Raw genomic sequence first — 19,212 nt, 5'->3', positions numbered from 1 at the left:
CTATTTGGCGTCTCTCACTGGGGGAGCACCAAGGTGAGTTCCCCACCCTCACGAAACCATGTTACAGCACAGGAGGCAGGAATTTATTAGAGTCCTCAGTGCATGGAGCCAACCGCAGGACAGTGAAGGGGGCTTTGTCACGGAGGATTTGGTCCCGTCCAAAGGGGACAAGGGAGAAACCAGCAACGGCGCACGGAAAATGGATTCAAGTCAGGGGGCCAAGTGCAGCCAAACTTTCCCCAAGGGAACTCCCTACGGGTATCAGACCAGGGGATAAAAGAGGAAAAGCAGAGTTGTATCGCCACTCCTTTTTAAAAAATATATAACAGCCTCATGAAGATTAATTCCCGTGCCATACAATTCTCCCATTTAAAGTACACCATTCAATGATTTCTAGTATATTCACACAGCTGTACAGAATGAATTTTAGAATATTTCATCACCCCAAAAAGAAACTCCTTCTCATTAGCAGTCATTCCCCATCGCCTGCCCTCCATTCCCACCTCTGCCAGCTCTTGGCAACCACCAATCTACTTTGTCTCCCACGATTTGCCTATTCTGGACATTTCACATAAATGGAATCATACACTATTTGACTTTTGTGACTGGCTTCTTTCACTTGCCATAATGTTTTCAAGGTTCACTTCATTGCTTTTTATTGCTGAATAATATTCCATTGTAAGAATATACAACAATTTGTTTTTCCATTCATCCATTGATGGACATTTGGATTGTTTCCACTTTTTTGCTGTTACAAATAATGCTGCTATGGACATTCTCCACTCCCTTTTATCCAAAAATTCACAATCTCATAGCAGGGAAATAAGAAGGAAACAAAGCAGGTGTGAGAAGTAGCTTTTGAAGGACATCTCTCTAGCCAGAAGAGAGAATATCACAACAGTAGCTGTGCATGATATTCACACAAATTTTCACAACACATAAAGCACTGTCATACATTCTTATAATAAGAAAAAATAAAAAATTATTTGTATTGCCATTTTAAAGATAAGATCATAAAGAATAAGAAAGTTTGGATAACTTGCCAAAAGTCACCCAGCCAAGAACTGAGCCAGAATTAAGTTCTACGTTCTTTGTACTCCAGCTCTTCACACACAAAACGGGCTTTATTCTTCTCTTACATACTCAGACTTGGCTTCCAGGAAGCGTAGTCCAAGGGAAAAAAAAAACAAGAAGAAGAAAGAAAGAAAAAAAGATTTGGCATTATTTATGGAGAAAGTGGCAATTAGGCCAACAAATAGTTGTTACTGTCTGCATTTTAAAAATTTGTACTTAAGGCTCAGAAAGATTAAATATCTTATAAGGCACAGAGCTAGTGAGCCAGTCATTGCTGACTTAAAGGCAGCTAGGTGATTCCCAAACACAGGCTAGATCACCTTGCTTTCTTCCTAACGTCTAACCAAGAGCAGTAACATGGCTGTTCACATGGAAGGAAGGGTAACTTTGGAGGGGGCACTGCAGATGAGGGTGGGCCTGGGTGAAGAAGAGGCCATCCACAGCATGGGGTGTGGAAGGGGATAAGGGAACATGCGAGTCTGAAGATGCAGAGACAGCTATGAAGAGAAGAGCAGGAGGAAAAAAACAGAGAACGTGGGGAGAGTCCAGCTGAAAGGCTGGCCAAGTTCCCAGTTTGTCCCGTGGCCAGGAATGTTTCAACCAAACCCTTGCGGTCACCTGACAAACAATATGAACAGATGTTCTGAGTGGAATGGTGTGAGAAAGATATCAACCAGGGACAGAGCTAGAGAACCCATCCAGCTTCTTATCACCTGTCCAGCCCCAACCAAAGAGCACAGTCCTGCACCACGGGAGAGGGATCCTCCCAGAAGCAGGAGGGCAAAGATCTCCATGGGGGGAGATGAGACCAAGCAGGCCAGGTGAGCACAGGAGATGGGCCCGGACACAGCTCACCTCCCATGTAGAGATTCCAGGGCAAAGTACTTCTTACCTGGGAGTAGGAATCACAGCGCGAACAGCAGGGGTGTGGGCATGCCGGAGCTCTGGAACCAGCCAGGGGTCTCATGGCTCTGGATCTTGATTCACTGCGCCAAGACCATGCCAACTTTATTTGGTTTCCTTGGGCACGTTACCTGTAGAATTCAGTTCACAGCAAGCAAAACTCTGTCAGAAAATTTCAGTTAGAAAATCTCTCTAAGGTTAGGAAGCAGACCCAAGCTAGTCCCAGGCACCTCAAAACTCTGAGCCATCTATAAGATCCACTTCTGGAAAATGAAAGGTTATCTTTAGATCTCCTCCTGCATCAGAGCACCAGGGATTACTGGGCACCAGGATACAGAACGAGGCAAGCACTTATCAGTATGTTCATCTTAGTGGAAAAAAATACAATATTTATTGGCACCTACCAGATAGGTGACCAGGTCCCACATAGATGCTTTCCCTGTCACATTTTCTCTTCACAAAAACCTGTAGGGTAGGAATACTTATACCCATTTCACAGGATGAAAGAGTAGAACTCAGAGAGGTTAACCAGCTCGCTTGAGGTCACACAGTTAATATGCGGCAGAGCAGGAACTTGAGGCTAAGATCATCTGACTCCAACGCCCATGAACTTTCTGTTATTTCATGTTACCACTTTCTTCTTAGATTCATTTTTTCTGTTTCTGACAAGCTGCCACTTATTCACATTCTTCCTTCAGTGATTTTTCTAGCACTCCCAAAATCATTTGTGTGCATGTGTGCATATATAACATGTATGCATCTAGGTTCGTGCTCATACATATCTGTGAGAATACATATCTGTTTACATATATTCACATGTATGCCTCCTTGCTTTTAGGTATGTGTGCTCTGCTGCCTTCAGAGAAGGGTACAAGTGCCATTACTTTTAACTTCCTTGAGGCTGTCTGTCCTGAGATGGTTGATGGCACCTGTCAGCTACTGAGCAGAGAATTTGGCTCCTATGACCAGGGTTATTTCCCTACTGCAGGCATCTTCTGAGGACCTGGTCCTGGGATGGGGCTTTCCTAAGTGTCCCTGAAGGGGACGCTCAGGCTTAAGATTCTCAAAAATAGAATTTTTGGGGCTTCCCTGGTAGCGCAGTGGTTGAGAGTCCGCTGGCCGATGCAGGGGACACGGGTTCATGCCCCAGTCCGGGAAGATCCCACATGTCGCGGAGCGGCTGGGCCCGTGAGTCATGGCCGCTGAGCCTGTGCGTACGGAGCCTGTGCTCCACGACGGGAGAGGCCACAACAGTGAGAGGCCCGTGTACAGAAAAAAAAAAAAAAAAAAAGAATTTTCAACAAGTAAGAGGAGATCAGAGAATTCTGGCCCAAACTTAGAACCAGCAAAAGGCAAATGCTGGTCCACTTTGGAATTGTTCTACCTGCTTTCCAAAGTCCTCTCATATTTATTTTCATCGTGACAAACCTTTCAGAGCCAGCAATCGTCAACTCCATTTCACATAAAGGGATTAAAACTCCAGCAATCGTGCTTGGATATGACAACTCCTGGCTTCTGTAGCACCATTAGCTGTGTGGTCTTGGGCAGGTTCCTTAAGCACTCCACCCTTCTACTCATCTTTATTTGTTTATTTATTTTTGGCCTGCATGGCGCAGCTTGCGAAATCTTAGTTTCCCCACCAGGGATCGAACCTGGGCCCACAGCAGTGAAAGTGCAGAGTCCTAACCACTGGACCACCAGGGAATTCCCCTATCTCCTCGTCGTTAAAACAGAAGTGCTCCGTAGGGCTGCTCTAAGCATTGGCTGTGTTAAGATATGTAAACTCTTAGAACAGAATGTGGCACATGCCAAGCTCACAATAAATGTTGGCAATATACCTTCTCAGTCCTGGTGTCCACTGGAGGTTCCCGACAACTCTGCGGCCCACAGAGCTTCAAGCCCTGGCTCCCCGCTTCTCAAGACAATCCATCTAGTAGTAGTCGGTCCAGACAACTCCTTCTGAAGGCTTTTTGTTCACACAAGCGAGTGTGCACTATGTTCTTAGCCTCTTCTCATTTCAACAGTTGATCGTTGAGTACTCAAGGCAATCCTGCCTTGAATATAAACTTTCAGTGCCTCCTCAGTGTGTCTATGTACTGGGATTAGGTCCCTGAAACCACAGACTCTGGAGCCAGATGGCCTGTCTTCAAATCGCAGCTCTGCCACTTATAGGCTATATGACCACGGTCACATCACTCTACCGTTTTGTGCCTTAGCTTTCTCATCTGTAAAATGGGGATAATAATGGTGCTCATAGGGTCATTGTGAGGATCAAGTGAGTTAACTTACGTAAAGTTCTAAAAACAGCTCCTGGATGGGACTTGCCTGGTGGTCCAGTGAGTAAGACTCCATGCTCCCAATGCAGGAGGCCTGGGTTCCATCCCTGGTCTGGGAACTAGATCCCGCATGCATGCCGCAACTAAGGAGCCTGCATGCCGCGACTAAGGAGCCTGCATGCCACAACTAAGATCCTGAGTGCCGCAACTAAGACCCAATAAAACCAAAAAAAAAAAAAAAAAAAAACCACCCCAAAACCAAAAACCAGCTCCTGGTATATTAAAGTCTATATTAGTATTGTCATCATGACTCATTTTTACTACAGATTTTTTAAATTTTTAATTACGGTAAAATACATATAGCATAACATTTACCATTATTACTATTTTAAAAAATTTCTATTGAAATATAGTTGATGCACAATATTACATAAGTTATAGGTATACCATATATAATTCACAATTTATAGTTATTATAAAATATTGGCTATATTCCCTGCATTATACAATATATCCTTATAGCTTATTTTAAACATAATAGTTTGTACCTCTTAATCCCCTACCCTTATATTGCCCCTCCCCCTTTCCCTTCATCATCATCATTTTTTTGTTTATTTGTTTTTTGGGGTTTTTTTTTGTTGTTTGTTTTTTTACACCTAGGTTGGAGTATAATTGCTTTACAATATTGTGTTAGTTTCTGCTGTATAACAAAGTGAATCAGCTATATGTATACATACATCCCCATATTCCCTCCCTCTTGCATCTCCCTCCCACCCACCCACCCCACCCTTCTAGGTGGTCACAAAGCACAGAGCTGATCTCCCTGTGCTATGCGGCTGCTTCCCACTAGCTATCTATTTTACATTTGGTAGTGTATATATGTCCATGCCACTCTCTCCCTTTGTCCCAGCCTCCCCTCCCCCCCACTGTGTCCTCAAGTCCGTTCTCTACATCTGTGTCTTTATTCCTACCCTGCCACTTGGTTCATCAGTACTATTTTTCTAGATTCCATATATATGTGTTAGCATCCGGTATTTGTTTTTCTCTTTCTGACTTACTTCGCTCTGTGTGACAGACTTCACTCTGTGTGACAGACATCCACCTCATTACAAATAACTCAGTTTCGTTTCTTTTTATGGCTGAATAATATTCCATTGTATATATGTGCCACATCTTCTTTATCCATTCATCTGTCAATGGACATTTAGGTTGCTTCCACGTCCTGGCTATTGTAAATAGTGCTGCAATGAACATGTCTCTTTTTGAATTATGGTTTTCTCAGGGTATATGCCCAGTAGTGGGATTGCTGGGTCATATGGTAATTCTATTTTTAGTTTTTTAAGGAACCTCCATACTGTTCTCCATAGTTGCTGTATCAATTTACATTCCCACCAACAGTGCAGGAGGGTTCCCTTTTCTCCACACCCTCTCCAGCATTTATCATTATCATCATTTTTAAGTGTACAGTTCAGTGGCATTAAGTACATTCACATTATTGTGCAAACATCACCACCATCCCTCCACAGAACATTTTCCATCTTGCAAAATTCGAACTCTACCCATTAAACAACAGCTCCTCATTTCCCCGCCTCCCAGGCCCTAGAAACCATTGTGCTACTTTCTGTCTCTGTGAGTTTGACTACACTAGGTAGTCATGATGTAAGTGGAATTATACAGTATTTGTTCTTTTGTAACTGGCTTATTTCCCTTAGCATTAATGTCTTCAAGGTGCATTCATGTTGTAGCCTGTGTCAGAATTTCCTTCCTTTTTAAGGCTGTACAATATTGTATGTATATACCACATTGTGTTTATACATTCATCCATCCATGGACACTTGGATTGCTTCCATCCTTTGGCTGTTGTGAATAATGCTGCTATGAACATGGGTGTACAATATCTCACTGAGTCCCTGATTTCAATTCTTTTGGGTATATACCCAGAAGTGGAATTGCTGTATCATGTTATAATTCTATGTTTAATTTTTTGAGAAACTGCCATACTGTTTTCCGTACCATTTTACATTCCCACTAACAGCGTTCAAGGGTTCCAATTTCTCTACATTCTCCCAAACACTTGTTATTTTCTGGGATTTTTTTGTCTGTTTTGTTTTGTTTTTTTCATAGTAGCCATCCTGATGGGTAAGAGACGGTATCTCATTGTGGTTTTGATTTGCATTGTCCTAATGATTAGCGATGCTGGGCATCCATTCATGTGCTTATTAGCCATTTGTACATCTTCTTTGGAGAAATGTCTATTCAAGCCCTTTGCCCATTTTAAAATCAGGTTGTTTGTTTTTTTGTTGTTGAGTTTTCATCACGATTCCTAAGCACTGACCCCTGTAATTTATATTATTTGAAGCTTGGTATCATTCAGAAAATAAAAATTGCTCATTTTCCAAATGGCTTACAAGGAAAAAACCAACTGAAAATTGCTGACAGAAAATAAAAGGAAAGGCCAAGCTATTGAATTCAGTGCCTTTTCTTCTTTGTACTTGTACAAACCCTGAGACACAAGGGTATTAGCATGAAATAGTGTTTGCTACCAGAATAAAAACACTTCCTGCTGCTGAATAATTGTCCAGGGAATTTTATATGAATGGCCAGTACTCTGAGGGAATTAATACAGATCTTGAGACATAAAGACCGTTAGTAATAATATGAACTGATAAGACTGACAAAATTCAACTCAAAAGGTCAGTAATTGGAAATTATAAAAGCTACCACATAACCAAGTCAAAAGTGTTTAAAAAAAGATGCAAGACCTGTGTGTATGCAAGACAGATTTTATATGTTTGTGTGATGTTATGTGTAGATTGTGTAAGAAAGAAAGAATATATGTGTTGAGTGTTAAAAAATTCAGGTAATTTAATTTAATTCTATTCAAAAGAAGAAGAATTGGGCAATTCAAGAATTGGGATTCTGTTTGGTCCTTTGTTACTGAGACTAATTATTTAAGTAAGCATTTCTCCCTTGATATAGATCCTGAACATATGAAAATGTCACTGCATTTCATGGCAGAAATTCACTAAATATCATTTCCCATGCAAAGTGTCCTATGAAAGCAGAACTAACACACACAACTAATATGTTTCTTAGTTTTTCTAATTAGACTGGAAAGTCTGGGGTCAGAAATCATGCTTTGGGGTTCTTTTATTTTCCTCCACATTGCCTAGCAAAGATCATACACATTATAATATGAACATGACTGTGGTTAGCTACTAGACTAAGCACTCTATATAAAACTCTAACAGCCCTGCAGGATAGATATCATTATGCCCATTTGACAGATAAGAAAATTGAGGTTCAGGAAAGTTAAATGTGTGATACTAGTATTGTGGATATGTCTTAAAAGAAGAACAGCATCCTTATTCTTCAGAGATATATACTAAAATATTCACCAGTGAAATTATATGATGTTGGGGATTTGCTCCAAAATAATACAAGATGGTGGAGCTAGATGAGGCTAAAGGTGAAACAATATTTGCCGTGAGCTGCTAATTGTTGAAGCTGGTTGATGTGTGTGTTCATGGTCTATTATATGATTTGTTATTCTATTTTTGCATGTTTTTTTCTATGTATATGTTTTTTTCTATTTTTTTTTATGATGAATGGAAAGAAAAGACTTCCTACCACCACATCGTGCTTCACAGAGCTTAACAGATATACGGTAGTGAAGTGAATGGCTTTGCCACTGTTGTGCCTCACCATGGATATTAGCAGGACTTCCGTTGTTAGGAGCCCCACAAAAAGTCACACATACTTCTACAGGTTAGTTTTTTGAAATGACTCATCAGACTACAAGGCCCTTCAATATTATAAGCTTGTTGATGACCCACATAATTACTGTTCCTGACATGGAGTCTCATGGTTGGTAGGTACTTGGTGAATGTTGAAAGGATGGAGGCATCACGTGGGCATGGGGAAGGCTGAAACGATGCAGAACACCTGGCACACACGTCCATCATATTGCCTAACGGGAACATCCCAAGCTTTCCTCCAGGGATCCCTCTTTGAACCACCAGCACACATCGCTCCCCACGATTTCAAACTGCTCCATCACTCACCTGTTATTATTACCTCTGCCATTATTTAACACACATTCCCTCGCTCAGGTGTGCATGTGTGGTCTTCCCATCTAGATCATGAGCTCCCTGGGGGATGGGAACAATGTTCTTCAGATCTCTGTAGCCTCCAGGCCGAGCATGGAACCTGACACAGGGTGTGCAGGCAAACACTGCATGTCGTGGCAGCCACAGAGGTGCACAGCTCAGCTTCACCTTCAAGAGAACCTGCTGCAGAAGCATGGTTGACTGACAGCCTCTAGGTGCGCCTCTTTGGACCACCGCACATTCCCACCAAGGCCACACTTCCCCCAGGCTGCTGTTGGCTAGGGGCTGGGCACAACGGCGGCCCTAGAGCCAGTCCTTTCCTGCCCCCTGGGGCATCCCTCCATCAGTCCAGCAGAGACGTTCCAGAGCTGCACTGTGGTCTGAGGCTCTTCCTACCCAATGCTCCCTTCCCTCTCTCCTTTCACAGGATTCAGACCTGCATCCTGGTCCAAGGCCTGCCTACTTCCGCTCACTCGCCCTTTATCCTTCAGAAGTGTTACCCCTGATAAATCTCATCCACATCCACTCCTTTAGCACCTGTTTCTCTGAGGACCCCAACAATCAAAGTGCCTGAGGTCCACTAACACCCAGGGACTTCCATACTTCCTTACACATGAAAAAGATGCTACTGACCTCCCAGTTTACATTGGAAGCAATGTAAATAAATTAATTCTGCACCGAACTAAGCTGTTCTCTTCTATGCTGAAGCCACAAGCTGCAGTAGAGTCAATCAGGGTCCCCTATTCAGTTACATACGACCATTGTGACCTTGAGCAAAGCGCTTTCCTTCATGGTGCCTCATTTTCTTTATTCTTTAAATGAGGCTAATAAGATCTTTCTTATGTTGAAATAAATTTCTAGGCCCAAGATGGAGACACTCCTGTCTGGGGTGTCATGGTCAGCAAACTGAATCTTAGATAATGTTCATTTCCCTGTAAATGCTCTGCTTGTATAACCACTCACCCAATCCCCAGGCACCAAGCCACCTCTGGGCTCTATACTTATTCCCTTTTCCCTTATTAAGGAAGGTCATCAATGGGCAGAGGATGGGAGGGGAAGGAAAAGGGATTTGCAGAGCACAGGAATTAGAACCCAGAGCCTGAAGGGGAGTGGGGAGCTGTTTCCCACTGGAAATATAAAAGGAGGCTTGGAAGAGATGTGGAAAAGGATCACCAGGCCTGGCATAAAAAAGCCAGGTTGCACCCTGAACCCGTATGACCTTGGGCACGCCCCTCTCCCTCCCTTGAGCGTTTCCATAAAAGGCAGTTGGTAGCCAAGTGACCTCCAAATCCCTTTATGTGCAGACATCCATGATCCTTTCTAACCCAGCCAGCATCTTCCTCCTTTACTTCTTGTGGACCCTCTCCTGATGCCTCTATAAGAAAATGACTTACGGTGTTTCCATAAATGTGGTCTCTGCATAAAGGAGAGTCCGTTAAACATGAACTTTTACTTCTTAAGGACAATTAGTTCGGGGGATGAAGGAGCATAACAGAATTTGTTTCTCTGTTCTCTTCTTTCCAACTAAGCCCTGAGGCCTCTCTCCTGCTTCATCCTCCCCCTGGCACCTCGTCTTCCTGGATCCCAGCCACTGGCTGTCCTTGTTCTTCTCTTGCTCAATTGATTCACCTAATGGGCTGTGAGGCCAAAGCCCCTTCGGCTCCTACAGTCACCAAGTGGCCTTGGCTTTTAGCTCCCACCAGGGAGAAGCCAACAAGACTAACCTCTCAAGTGATTTCTTCCTTGTTGTGCTGGTCCCCATGGATGAAGAAGATGGATTGAGCCAGGCAAACAAGACATGAACTGAAGATACTCATTGAACAGTTGGCTCTCATCCTGCTGCTGGAAGTGGACAGGCAGAGGTCAAGATTCCCACCCCCACCCCCAACCATTGCCCAATGACACACCAAGGACAGCTACATGGTGACTTTTGGAACCACAAACAGTTCGGATCAATTTGTTCTGAAGACTTCTTGGGCAACCACACTACCCACTTCCCTCTTTGTCTGCCTTGCCGTGAGGCTCCCTGCTGACCCACCGCTTGCTCAGACAGGCAAGAACACCAGACCCTCAATTACAAGAGACCATATGACCAAGCATAGTTCAACTAATTGACCATCTCCCATTTGTTATCAGGAGAAGATATGAGCAGTGCCATAGCTGCCTCACTAATCATTTCCAGATCTTTTCAAACAAAACCTTTCTTTCAAAAGGTTCATCTTACCACTGGAGTGAGATATATTTCAGGTAACAATAATTAAATGATGGATGATGGGCAGCTGGAAATATTCCTTAAACAAAAGAGTACAGTAGGGTCATTTTGACCACTCTGCTTAGCATTTTAAAAAACAAACATCGTTTTGTGTTCGTGCATTCTGTAAAGATGTCTAAATCAATAGTCTCAGCAATTCTTACACATTCTGTAACCAAGAAATCAGAGAATTAAAATCAGACAATCAAACCACTCATTTATTGAGTACCTACCTTTCACAAAGCACTGTGCTATGGGTTGGTACACAGAAATATACAGCTCAGCTCTTGACTTGGGATGGTAAGTTGGTCACTGAAGGGGGTTTGAAGACAGAAAAATTACAAACCTACATAAAAATAATTGAGTGAAGATAGCCAGATGTTATGAACTCCCACTGAAATGAACATCTGAAATAGGTACCTTCCTGGATTAAGCATATTAGTGTGAACATGGCCCCACCAAGTTCAAATATGAGAGTTGGTAATTTTGCAGGGAGCATGGAGAGATAAAGGGCAGACTTGTATAATGCTGGATTTTATACACATCTCAAATCAGTTAGGAGAGCAATCACAGATAGTAACAGTAAAACTCACAAATAGTGGTTTAAACAAGTATGGAGCATATTTTTCTCACTCCAGTTCAGAGCTAGAGAAGTTATCATGAAAATCATCAACAGTTTCTACTATTTTCCTGCTATACTCTCCTTTGCTTGTGGATTTTGTCCTCATATTTTCAAAATGGCTGCTGCATTCTAGGCATCACGTCCAAGAGGAAAAAGAAATGGTAGCGTAAAAAAAAAAAAAAAGAAATGGTAGTGTAAATGGCAAAAAGTCTTCTTTTTTTAAGTTATTGTCTTTTTATTTGGGAAGAGAAGGCTTTCTCAGGTAACTGCCTTTGTCCTATTGATCAGAATAAATAACATGACCACCCTCAGCAACAAGGGAAGCTGAGTATTTTTCACTTTTCAGGCTCCATAGTAGAGAAAAGCAAGGGAGAAGGTGATTTAAATAAGTTTCACTGGAGCTACTGCCATATTCCATCACATAATAATCATGTTATATATGAAATGTACTTGATTTTAAATGGTCATATGATGAGAGACTATTTCCCTGGCCTCACTGAATATACAACATGGCTCAATTTTTATCCTTTTAAGAATAGCTTTTATATATAATTATATTTTATATATATTAGGAATATGCTTTTAAAGAATAGTTAGGTACATATTCTATAGTGATTACCTCTGAATTGTAAAATTACAGATTTTTAAAATTTCTCTGTGCTATCTGGGTATTTTTGTTCATTTTATTTTTTTTAGTTCTCTATAGCAAAAGTATATTATTCTGTAGTAAGAAGGCAAAAACAATGTCTCTTAAGTAAGAATGTTCATGATGGTTTATGACATATTGTCAAATGAGAAAGCAGTATATATGACATGTTCCCAAATTTCATAAGAATATATGAGAGAAGCAAAAGCCTGGAGATTTACCTCTGAGTGCTGGGAATATAGATTGTTTTAATTTCCTTAAAATTCTGCTTTTTGGTATTTTCCAAACTTATCACAGTAAAAAATATTAGCAACAAACAGCTATCTCAGGTTAAGAAGCTCTCTGCCTGGTCCTGGAGGAAAGACAGCCTTTGAGCATCACTGAACAGTCTTTGAGAATAAACTGCAGAAAAAAAAGCAAAGCATTCACCGAAGGAACAGGCCTGGTTTGTTAAGACCATAAAGGATATAGGAAAATGCTTCCCTCCCTCCCTGTTTCCTTTCTCCAAAAGCACTTTCTGCTGGGAAATATTAAACTCCCTTAACATCTTCAGGGGATTCTCAAGTCCAAGGCTCAGAAGCCCGTCAGAGGGGTATTTGTTCCCTTCTGGTGCGTCAGCTGTGAAACGTGGCTTATTGTTTTTCAGCAAATATGGCCACCGGAAGGGACACTTTCCCAGCCTCCTTTCTTTCCAGGAGCGGGAGAAGCTGGGGAGCAGAACAGTGGCTGATGGCTCCTTTGCCTTTCAGGTGGCCCAGTGCACATTCAAATCCAGCAACCATTTCCTTCTCTCTCTCTCTCTCTTTCTCTCTCTTTCTCTTTTCTTTCTTTCCACTGCTTTCTCCCGGAAAGCAAGAGGCCATCTACAATTCTCCTGGATGTGCAGAGCCAGATGCTATAATTCCAAAGGCCTGGGAAATTAACAGTCTGGTAAAAGATGCCCCCTACTGGGTCAGTCTCAGTGACAGACAGCCCATTCCTCAGGTGTTTGCTCATTCGTTCATTCATTCATTCACTCACTCATCCATCCATTCAGCCACAGTGCCTGGTCTGGGGATACAGTGAGAACAAGACAGACAAAATGTGGGAGTTTATATCTGGGGGGCATGGGGGTGGGGCAGCCAGACAATAAGAAAAAAGGAAACACAGCAAAAGAAGACACATGGTCTAAAGAACGTAAAGCAGGGTAACTTTCTAGAGAGTCATAAAGGAGCAGGATAGTCAGGCAAGGGTCTTCCAGGAGGTGACATTTGAAATGAACTTGAACAGTGGGAAGTGGGGGAACCATGAGAAGCTCAAGCATGACACAGACAGGCTACAGCAGGAGATGAGATCAGAGCACTGGAAGCACGGGGTCTTAGAGCCTGTGGGGAAGAGGACACGTGACCATCGACAGGGTACTGGGAAGCCAGAGCCAAGGGCTGCAAGCAACCATCCAGCTGTCAGCAACTATTTTCCAGCCCTGCTGGATGGGGAACAGAGAAGACTCCATTAGAAGTTTCTTACTTCCTAGGAGCATCCAGCCTCGAGACAGAAATGATGCTTAACGCAATTATGGAAGAATGTAGGGCTAGCTCTGTGGCTTTGATTCTACACAAAGGCATTTGGAGAAGGTGAGATCAGTGTTAGCAGAAGCATTCAGAGGATTTCATGGGGGGTGGGTGGGGAGGAGGGAGCTAGACATAGGCAAGGGGAGGGGTCATATCAGGTGGTGAAGGCTTAACTGCACACACACACCCCTCCTTCCGTTGCAAATGCCTTCAACCATTCACAGCTCTCTTTCTCACTCACCTTGGTCTCCAAAACCTTCTCAGACTAGCATTCCAGGCAGATGCCTCCAGTTAATCAGTTAGCACAGGAGGAGAAATCTCAGCCTAAGCCAGAGGGAGTAGATCAGGGAAACTGGGGGGAGAAAGTGCCTCCCAAATCGAGAGGCCTAAGGACCAAGTGGGAGTTCCCCAAGTGAAGATGGGAAAGATGCTGGTTCCAAACAGAAGCACAGCACGTGTGAGGGATAGATGTGGGGAAGGGTTATAAAGTGCAGGGGGCAGAAGGGCTGCAGAGATGAACACAGAAGGCGGTGAGAGTTAAAGGAAGAATTGGGACTTTATAGGAGAGCGGTGGAGAGGCTTTGAAGAGCTTAAGCAGCTGGAGCGGGAGAGGGGGGCGGTGATCCTAGTCTAGCTCCAACCATCACTCTAGCTGCTCTGCAAACCTGGGAGGACACAGGATAGGGGGCTATTGCAGGAGGGCGTTGGTTGGGGTGGGGAGTTGGGTCAGGGTGGTGTCCAGGAGAATGGAGACAAGTGGGTGGCTTGGAGGCAATTTAGGACAGGGAATTGCTCAAAACTGGTGACTAGGCATGTGTAGAGAAGAAGGTCAAGGATGGAGTCTGGCTTCCTCACATGAGTCCTCTGATCCTCCCACTGACAAGGGAGAAATGGAAACTGACAAGTCCAACTGAGCTGGGCATTCAGATGTAAAGTACCGACAGGAAGCCATCGGTGCCTGAAGCTTTGCAAAAGATGTTCACATCTCTGCTGAGAACTTGACACACCAGATATTCAGCTGTTTCTCACTTCCGCTTTAGGTCTCAGGCAAATTGTACACAAAGGCTTTTACATCTCAGGCATCTCCTTGTAAAGGCACTGAGCAGTAGCCCAGCCTTTGAAAACCACTAGATATTGTAATTTGCCAGTGGATGATCTTTGCAGAGGATCAGCCTAAGGCTCAGAGAGGCTGGGAATGTCATTCAAGGTCACACAGCAAGTTGGAGGTGAGTAGAGAGTTAGAACAAACCAGTCCCAATTTATTAGACCACTTGCTAATCAGGCCCCAAACAAACCCAACATCTTAAGTTACGCTGTTGCTTGCCTTAGCACGTTTAAGCAACCGTGTCAAGTGCAGAAGAAAATGACAAAGCCCTCGTCCTCTATGTGTCGTGTCAACACCTCTACTGGACCCCCTTGCACGTTATAAACAATGCTCAGGGTTTGCCCTGTAGAGACAGATGGGTGGGCAGGGATTTACAACAGCTATGCATATACCAATTCCTCCAGATTCTACTTCTCCCTTCCTTGATGAGCTTTTAATACCTAAAAGAAGGGCTTCCCAGGTGGCGCAGTGGTTGAGAGTCTGCCTGCCGATGCAGGGGACACGGGTTCGTGCCCCGGTCCAGGAAGATCCCACATGCCGCGCAGCAGCTGGGCCCGTGAGCCATGGCCGCTGAGCCTGCGCGTCCGGAGCCTGTGCTCCGCAACGGGAGAGGCCACAACAGTGAGAGGCCCGCGTACCGCAAAAAAAAAAAAAAAAAAAAAAAAAAAAAATCCTAAAAGAAGGTGGAGTGGAGTGTGTTCAGATTCCGAAACATGACATTTGAACGGTACCTCACTCCCAGGCTGGAGCTGTGAGCTGAGGTAACACCTCTGAATCTCATCTTCCCTAGTGGCTCCTCTCAGCAGGCATCTGAGCACCTACCACGGACGGGACTGCCATCAGCGCTGCACACTTGTTACCCATCGCACTGCTGTTCGGGCAGCCTCTGCACTTTATGCAGACAGGAAGCAAAAAAAAAAAGTTTTTTTAAAGTTTGCCTTTTCCGGAACTCTAGGCGCTTTGGGGCTGACCTCCTCGTGTGGGGCATGCAAATTCAAAGGAGCTGATGAGACATCGAAGATCTGGGGCTGGGAAGATGCAGGGGAGGAGGAAACTGGCTTCTCACAGGCTGGGAAATCCCCACCAGGGTTGAGCCCAGAAAGCAGACAGTGAATATGACAAGCCAGACAATATAGACTTTCCCCATTCCCCACATCATTCATTCATTCATTCATTCATTCATTCAACAAATATTTTCACAACATCTTTTATTTTATTTTATTTTATTTTTTTGTGGTGCACGGGCCTCTCACTGTTGTGGCCTCTCCCGTTGCGGAGCACAGGCTCCGGACGTGCAGGGTCAGCGGCCATGGCTCACGGGCCCAGCTGCTCCGCGGCATGTGGGATCTTCCTGGACCAGGGCACAAACCCGTGTCCCCTGCATCGGCAGGAGGACTCTCAACCACTGCACCACCAGGAAAGCCCCACAACATCTTGCAAAGCATTCTGGGTGCTGGGGCTACACTAGCACACTCAACAGATCAAAATCTGTTCTCCTGTAGCTGATATTATGGTGGGGAAGACACATGATGAAGAAGGATGGCAGATGTTAGGTAGTGATACAAGCTGGGGGCAAACCTAGGTCAAGGAAGGAGACAGACTGGGCGGGTGGTATGTGAGGGGGAAGAGGAGGGGTGTTGAGGCAGGCCAGGAAGTCTTCCTGCAAGAAGTGAGTTTTCATCAAAAACTAAGGGCAATGAGGGAGCTAGCCCTGCCGGTGTCTAGGAGAAGAGCATTCCAGGCAGAGAAACAGAAAACGCAAAGACCCTGGAATGGGAACATGCTTGGAGCATTAGAGAAATGCCGAGTTGACCGTGAAGGCTGGAGTAGAGTGAGTGGGGGTGAGGGTAGGAGTAGGCAGGGTGGTGATCATCCGAAGTACAAAACTGCTTCATTTTTATGTTGAGGTCAGAACAGCCTCAACACATAGGGACAAGAGGGCCAGTAGACTTTGGGGGGACATAGGCATTATACTTGTTCACCCCCATAACACTACCAGTAAGGAAAGTGAGGCTCAGGAGAGGGAAAGGAATTGTCCAAGATCATACAGCTAGGTTGATAAGAACCTGAATTTGAACTTGTGGCTATTGGATCAAGCCTCTGCTCTTCCCACTACAGCTAGCTAAAAAAGCGGGCAGTCGGGGGATGAGAACGAGAGTCAAGTACTGGGAACAATCCAATTGTCCTGTGTCAGTCTGCAACACCTGGGTAGGTTGTAGGACTCCAGAGAAGGAGCCACCAGCTGTGTGTCCAGGCAGAGAGGATCTCAAACAGCCTCACAGCTATCCCTCAGCCTTGCCTGGCAGGGACCCCTGCACACTGGAAGGCAGGGAAGTTTCAAGGAGAATCCCTGCTGGAAAGGGAGGTAACCTAGCTGCATCCTGCCTGATGGACTCCTATACCTGCAATCTTGGGGAATGAGGCTGTCCCAGAAGATGCCAGTGTGGGTAGGGGATGATCCTGGAGACAGATGTATTCTCAGGCTTGTAGACCCTGAATTGCACAGGATGGTTCTCAAAATAGGAATTTAACTTAGTTATAGAAAAATAAAGAAACATATACCTCTTTCACAGCTTAGTTTTTGGACTAAGTTTCATTCTTACTGTGAGATCTCTCACCAATTACTCATTCATATATCTCACATATATTTATCCAACAGTTTTTGTGGCAGGCACTGTTCTAGGTGTTAGGAGTACTTCAGTGAACACAAGAGACAATCAAAAAGTAATAGAGAGTAGCTGGAGCAGCCGGGGCCCCGCAGGAACCTAATCGGCAGCGGGCAGCAGACCCTCTCTAGGGGCTAAGATGGATCTTGTACTCAAGGCTGCAGATTATTATTTTTTTACACCATACATATATCCAGCCACATGGCCAGAGGACAGCATCTTCCAACAAGCTGTCAGTTTCCTGATTATAACAAATCTCGGTGCTTATATCCTTTATTTCTTATTCGCAACACTGAGTTATTATTTTGTCTATGATCATTCATTAATGAAACACTCACAATTTTTAAAGAACCAAGTCTATCAAGAGATTATGCATTCTGTCCAGTCAATGTCATGGATAAGCATCCCCATGGTCTCAGTGTTCCTGCTAGAGGTGAGAGGTTACAGCAAACTATATGACACCATGGAGGAGTTTCCATATGGCTGGTTTTGATTCATTGCTAGTGTACTGTCCTTTCTCTTTTTCACTAACGTTCTGATCTGCTGGATTCACAGAGACCTTCATCATAGACTTGTATATTAGCGCTTACACAAACCTCATCATATCTGGAAGATTCCAACTCCATTTGCAAGTCATGCTTTTCATCTTCTGGATGGCTTCCTTCAGGGTCTACCTTACCACATACACCCATTTATCTTCCCATTACACAAGGTAGTTTATTTAGGTTTGTACATCTTGGTCAATATCTGGACAATTTCTATTCATGATGGTGATTTTCGTGTTCCCCATATATTCAGGCCATTTATTAATGGCTCAGCTCATCATACAGACCACCACATGCTCTTTGACTATAACTATGGACAGTATTTCACATTGTGGGATAGAATTGGAGGCTTATTCAAAAATCCCTCCTCCTTTGAAGGGAACAGACCACTTAATTATGTGAAGAAGATGACAGAAGAAAAGCACAACAGCCATGCGGTAAGTGGTTGTAAAAATGAAAAATTATTCAATGGAGAGTTTACAAAGATTGAGTAGATTATTACCCAAATATTAAATATTTTTAATCAAGGAAAATAATCTACAGCCAGGATGCAGAGCAAGTGAACAATATCATTTGAAAATCAGTATTATGGGTATAGGTGAGGAACGACCATAATGGTAGAACAAGGGAACATGCCACGAACGCCATGACTTTAACCTCGTGCTCAAAATACTGAATGTTGGTCTAAGGGAGAAGTTGTCTTTCCAGCCAGTAGATCTGTAATTTGTATAGCCTCAACAACATTTTTTTAAAAGGTAGAGGATAAATTATTGAGGGGACTAGGTTATGTCCTTTTGCCTTAATTCATCCATATTCATTAAGTAAAATTCATTGTGCTTAATGATATCAAGACTAAACACCATAACAAAGAAGTACTAATATGAAGACGGTTCCTTGTTTCAGGAATGATTAAGTACTCAGAATTGGTATGATAACAACTGCTTGTACTTTGTTGAAGTGGAAAAATCAGTGTGAAAATAAATCATGATATAATGTATTAGTAGCTCAGTGACCTGATTAATAGCAGGTGTTATAAAATTATTGTCTTCCTACACATAGAAAACTTATTCTCTGGAGACATTGTCAACTGTTACATTTTACTGATGAACAAATAAATTGGAATTTTAGAAAATATTAATACTACCATGACTTAATCCAGATCTGGGATTATTTAAAGATTTTGATGGTTATTGTTTTCAACCATTATTTAATAAGTGTAAAATTATATGACCCTGCTTATATTTAAAAAGGGAAATTTGATGCCCAAATAATATATTAGACACCACTGGTTTTTTAATTAAATTGATGCACTGCACTTTTGGTATGTTTCAAAGTTACAATCCTGTGATTTTCTATAAAAGGAAATAATTGCCAAATATTTAGGCCTATCACTGAAGATTAGTTTTGAAATCTTATTTCTCCTCCTCTTTCTTCATTTTTCCCCACTCCCTCTGCAAAAAGATTT

General features: G+C 43.2%; 1 pseudogene across 1 annotated transcript; it reads left to right on the top strand.

Annotated features, from left to right (window-relative positions):
• Window positions 1-17,275: 17,275 nt before the first annotated feature.
• LOC308615150 (lathosterol oxidase-like) lies at window positions 17,276-18,241 on the top strand (annotated as a pseudogene). Its single transcript has one exon. The product of its transcript is annotated as a lathosterol oxidase-like (transcript).
• Window positions 18,242-19,212: the final 971 nt, after the last annotated feature.

Source organism: Mesoplodon bidens (genome assembly GCF_964165515.1).
Source record: "Mesoplodon bidens genome assembly, chromosome: 1".
NCBI lineage: Eukaryota > Metazoa > Chordata > Mammalia > Artiodactyla > Ziphiidae > Mesoplodon > Mesoplodon bidens.
Note: the sequence above shows the minus strand (reverse complement) of the source record. Positions and strands in the feature narration are given on the sequence as shown.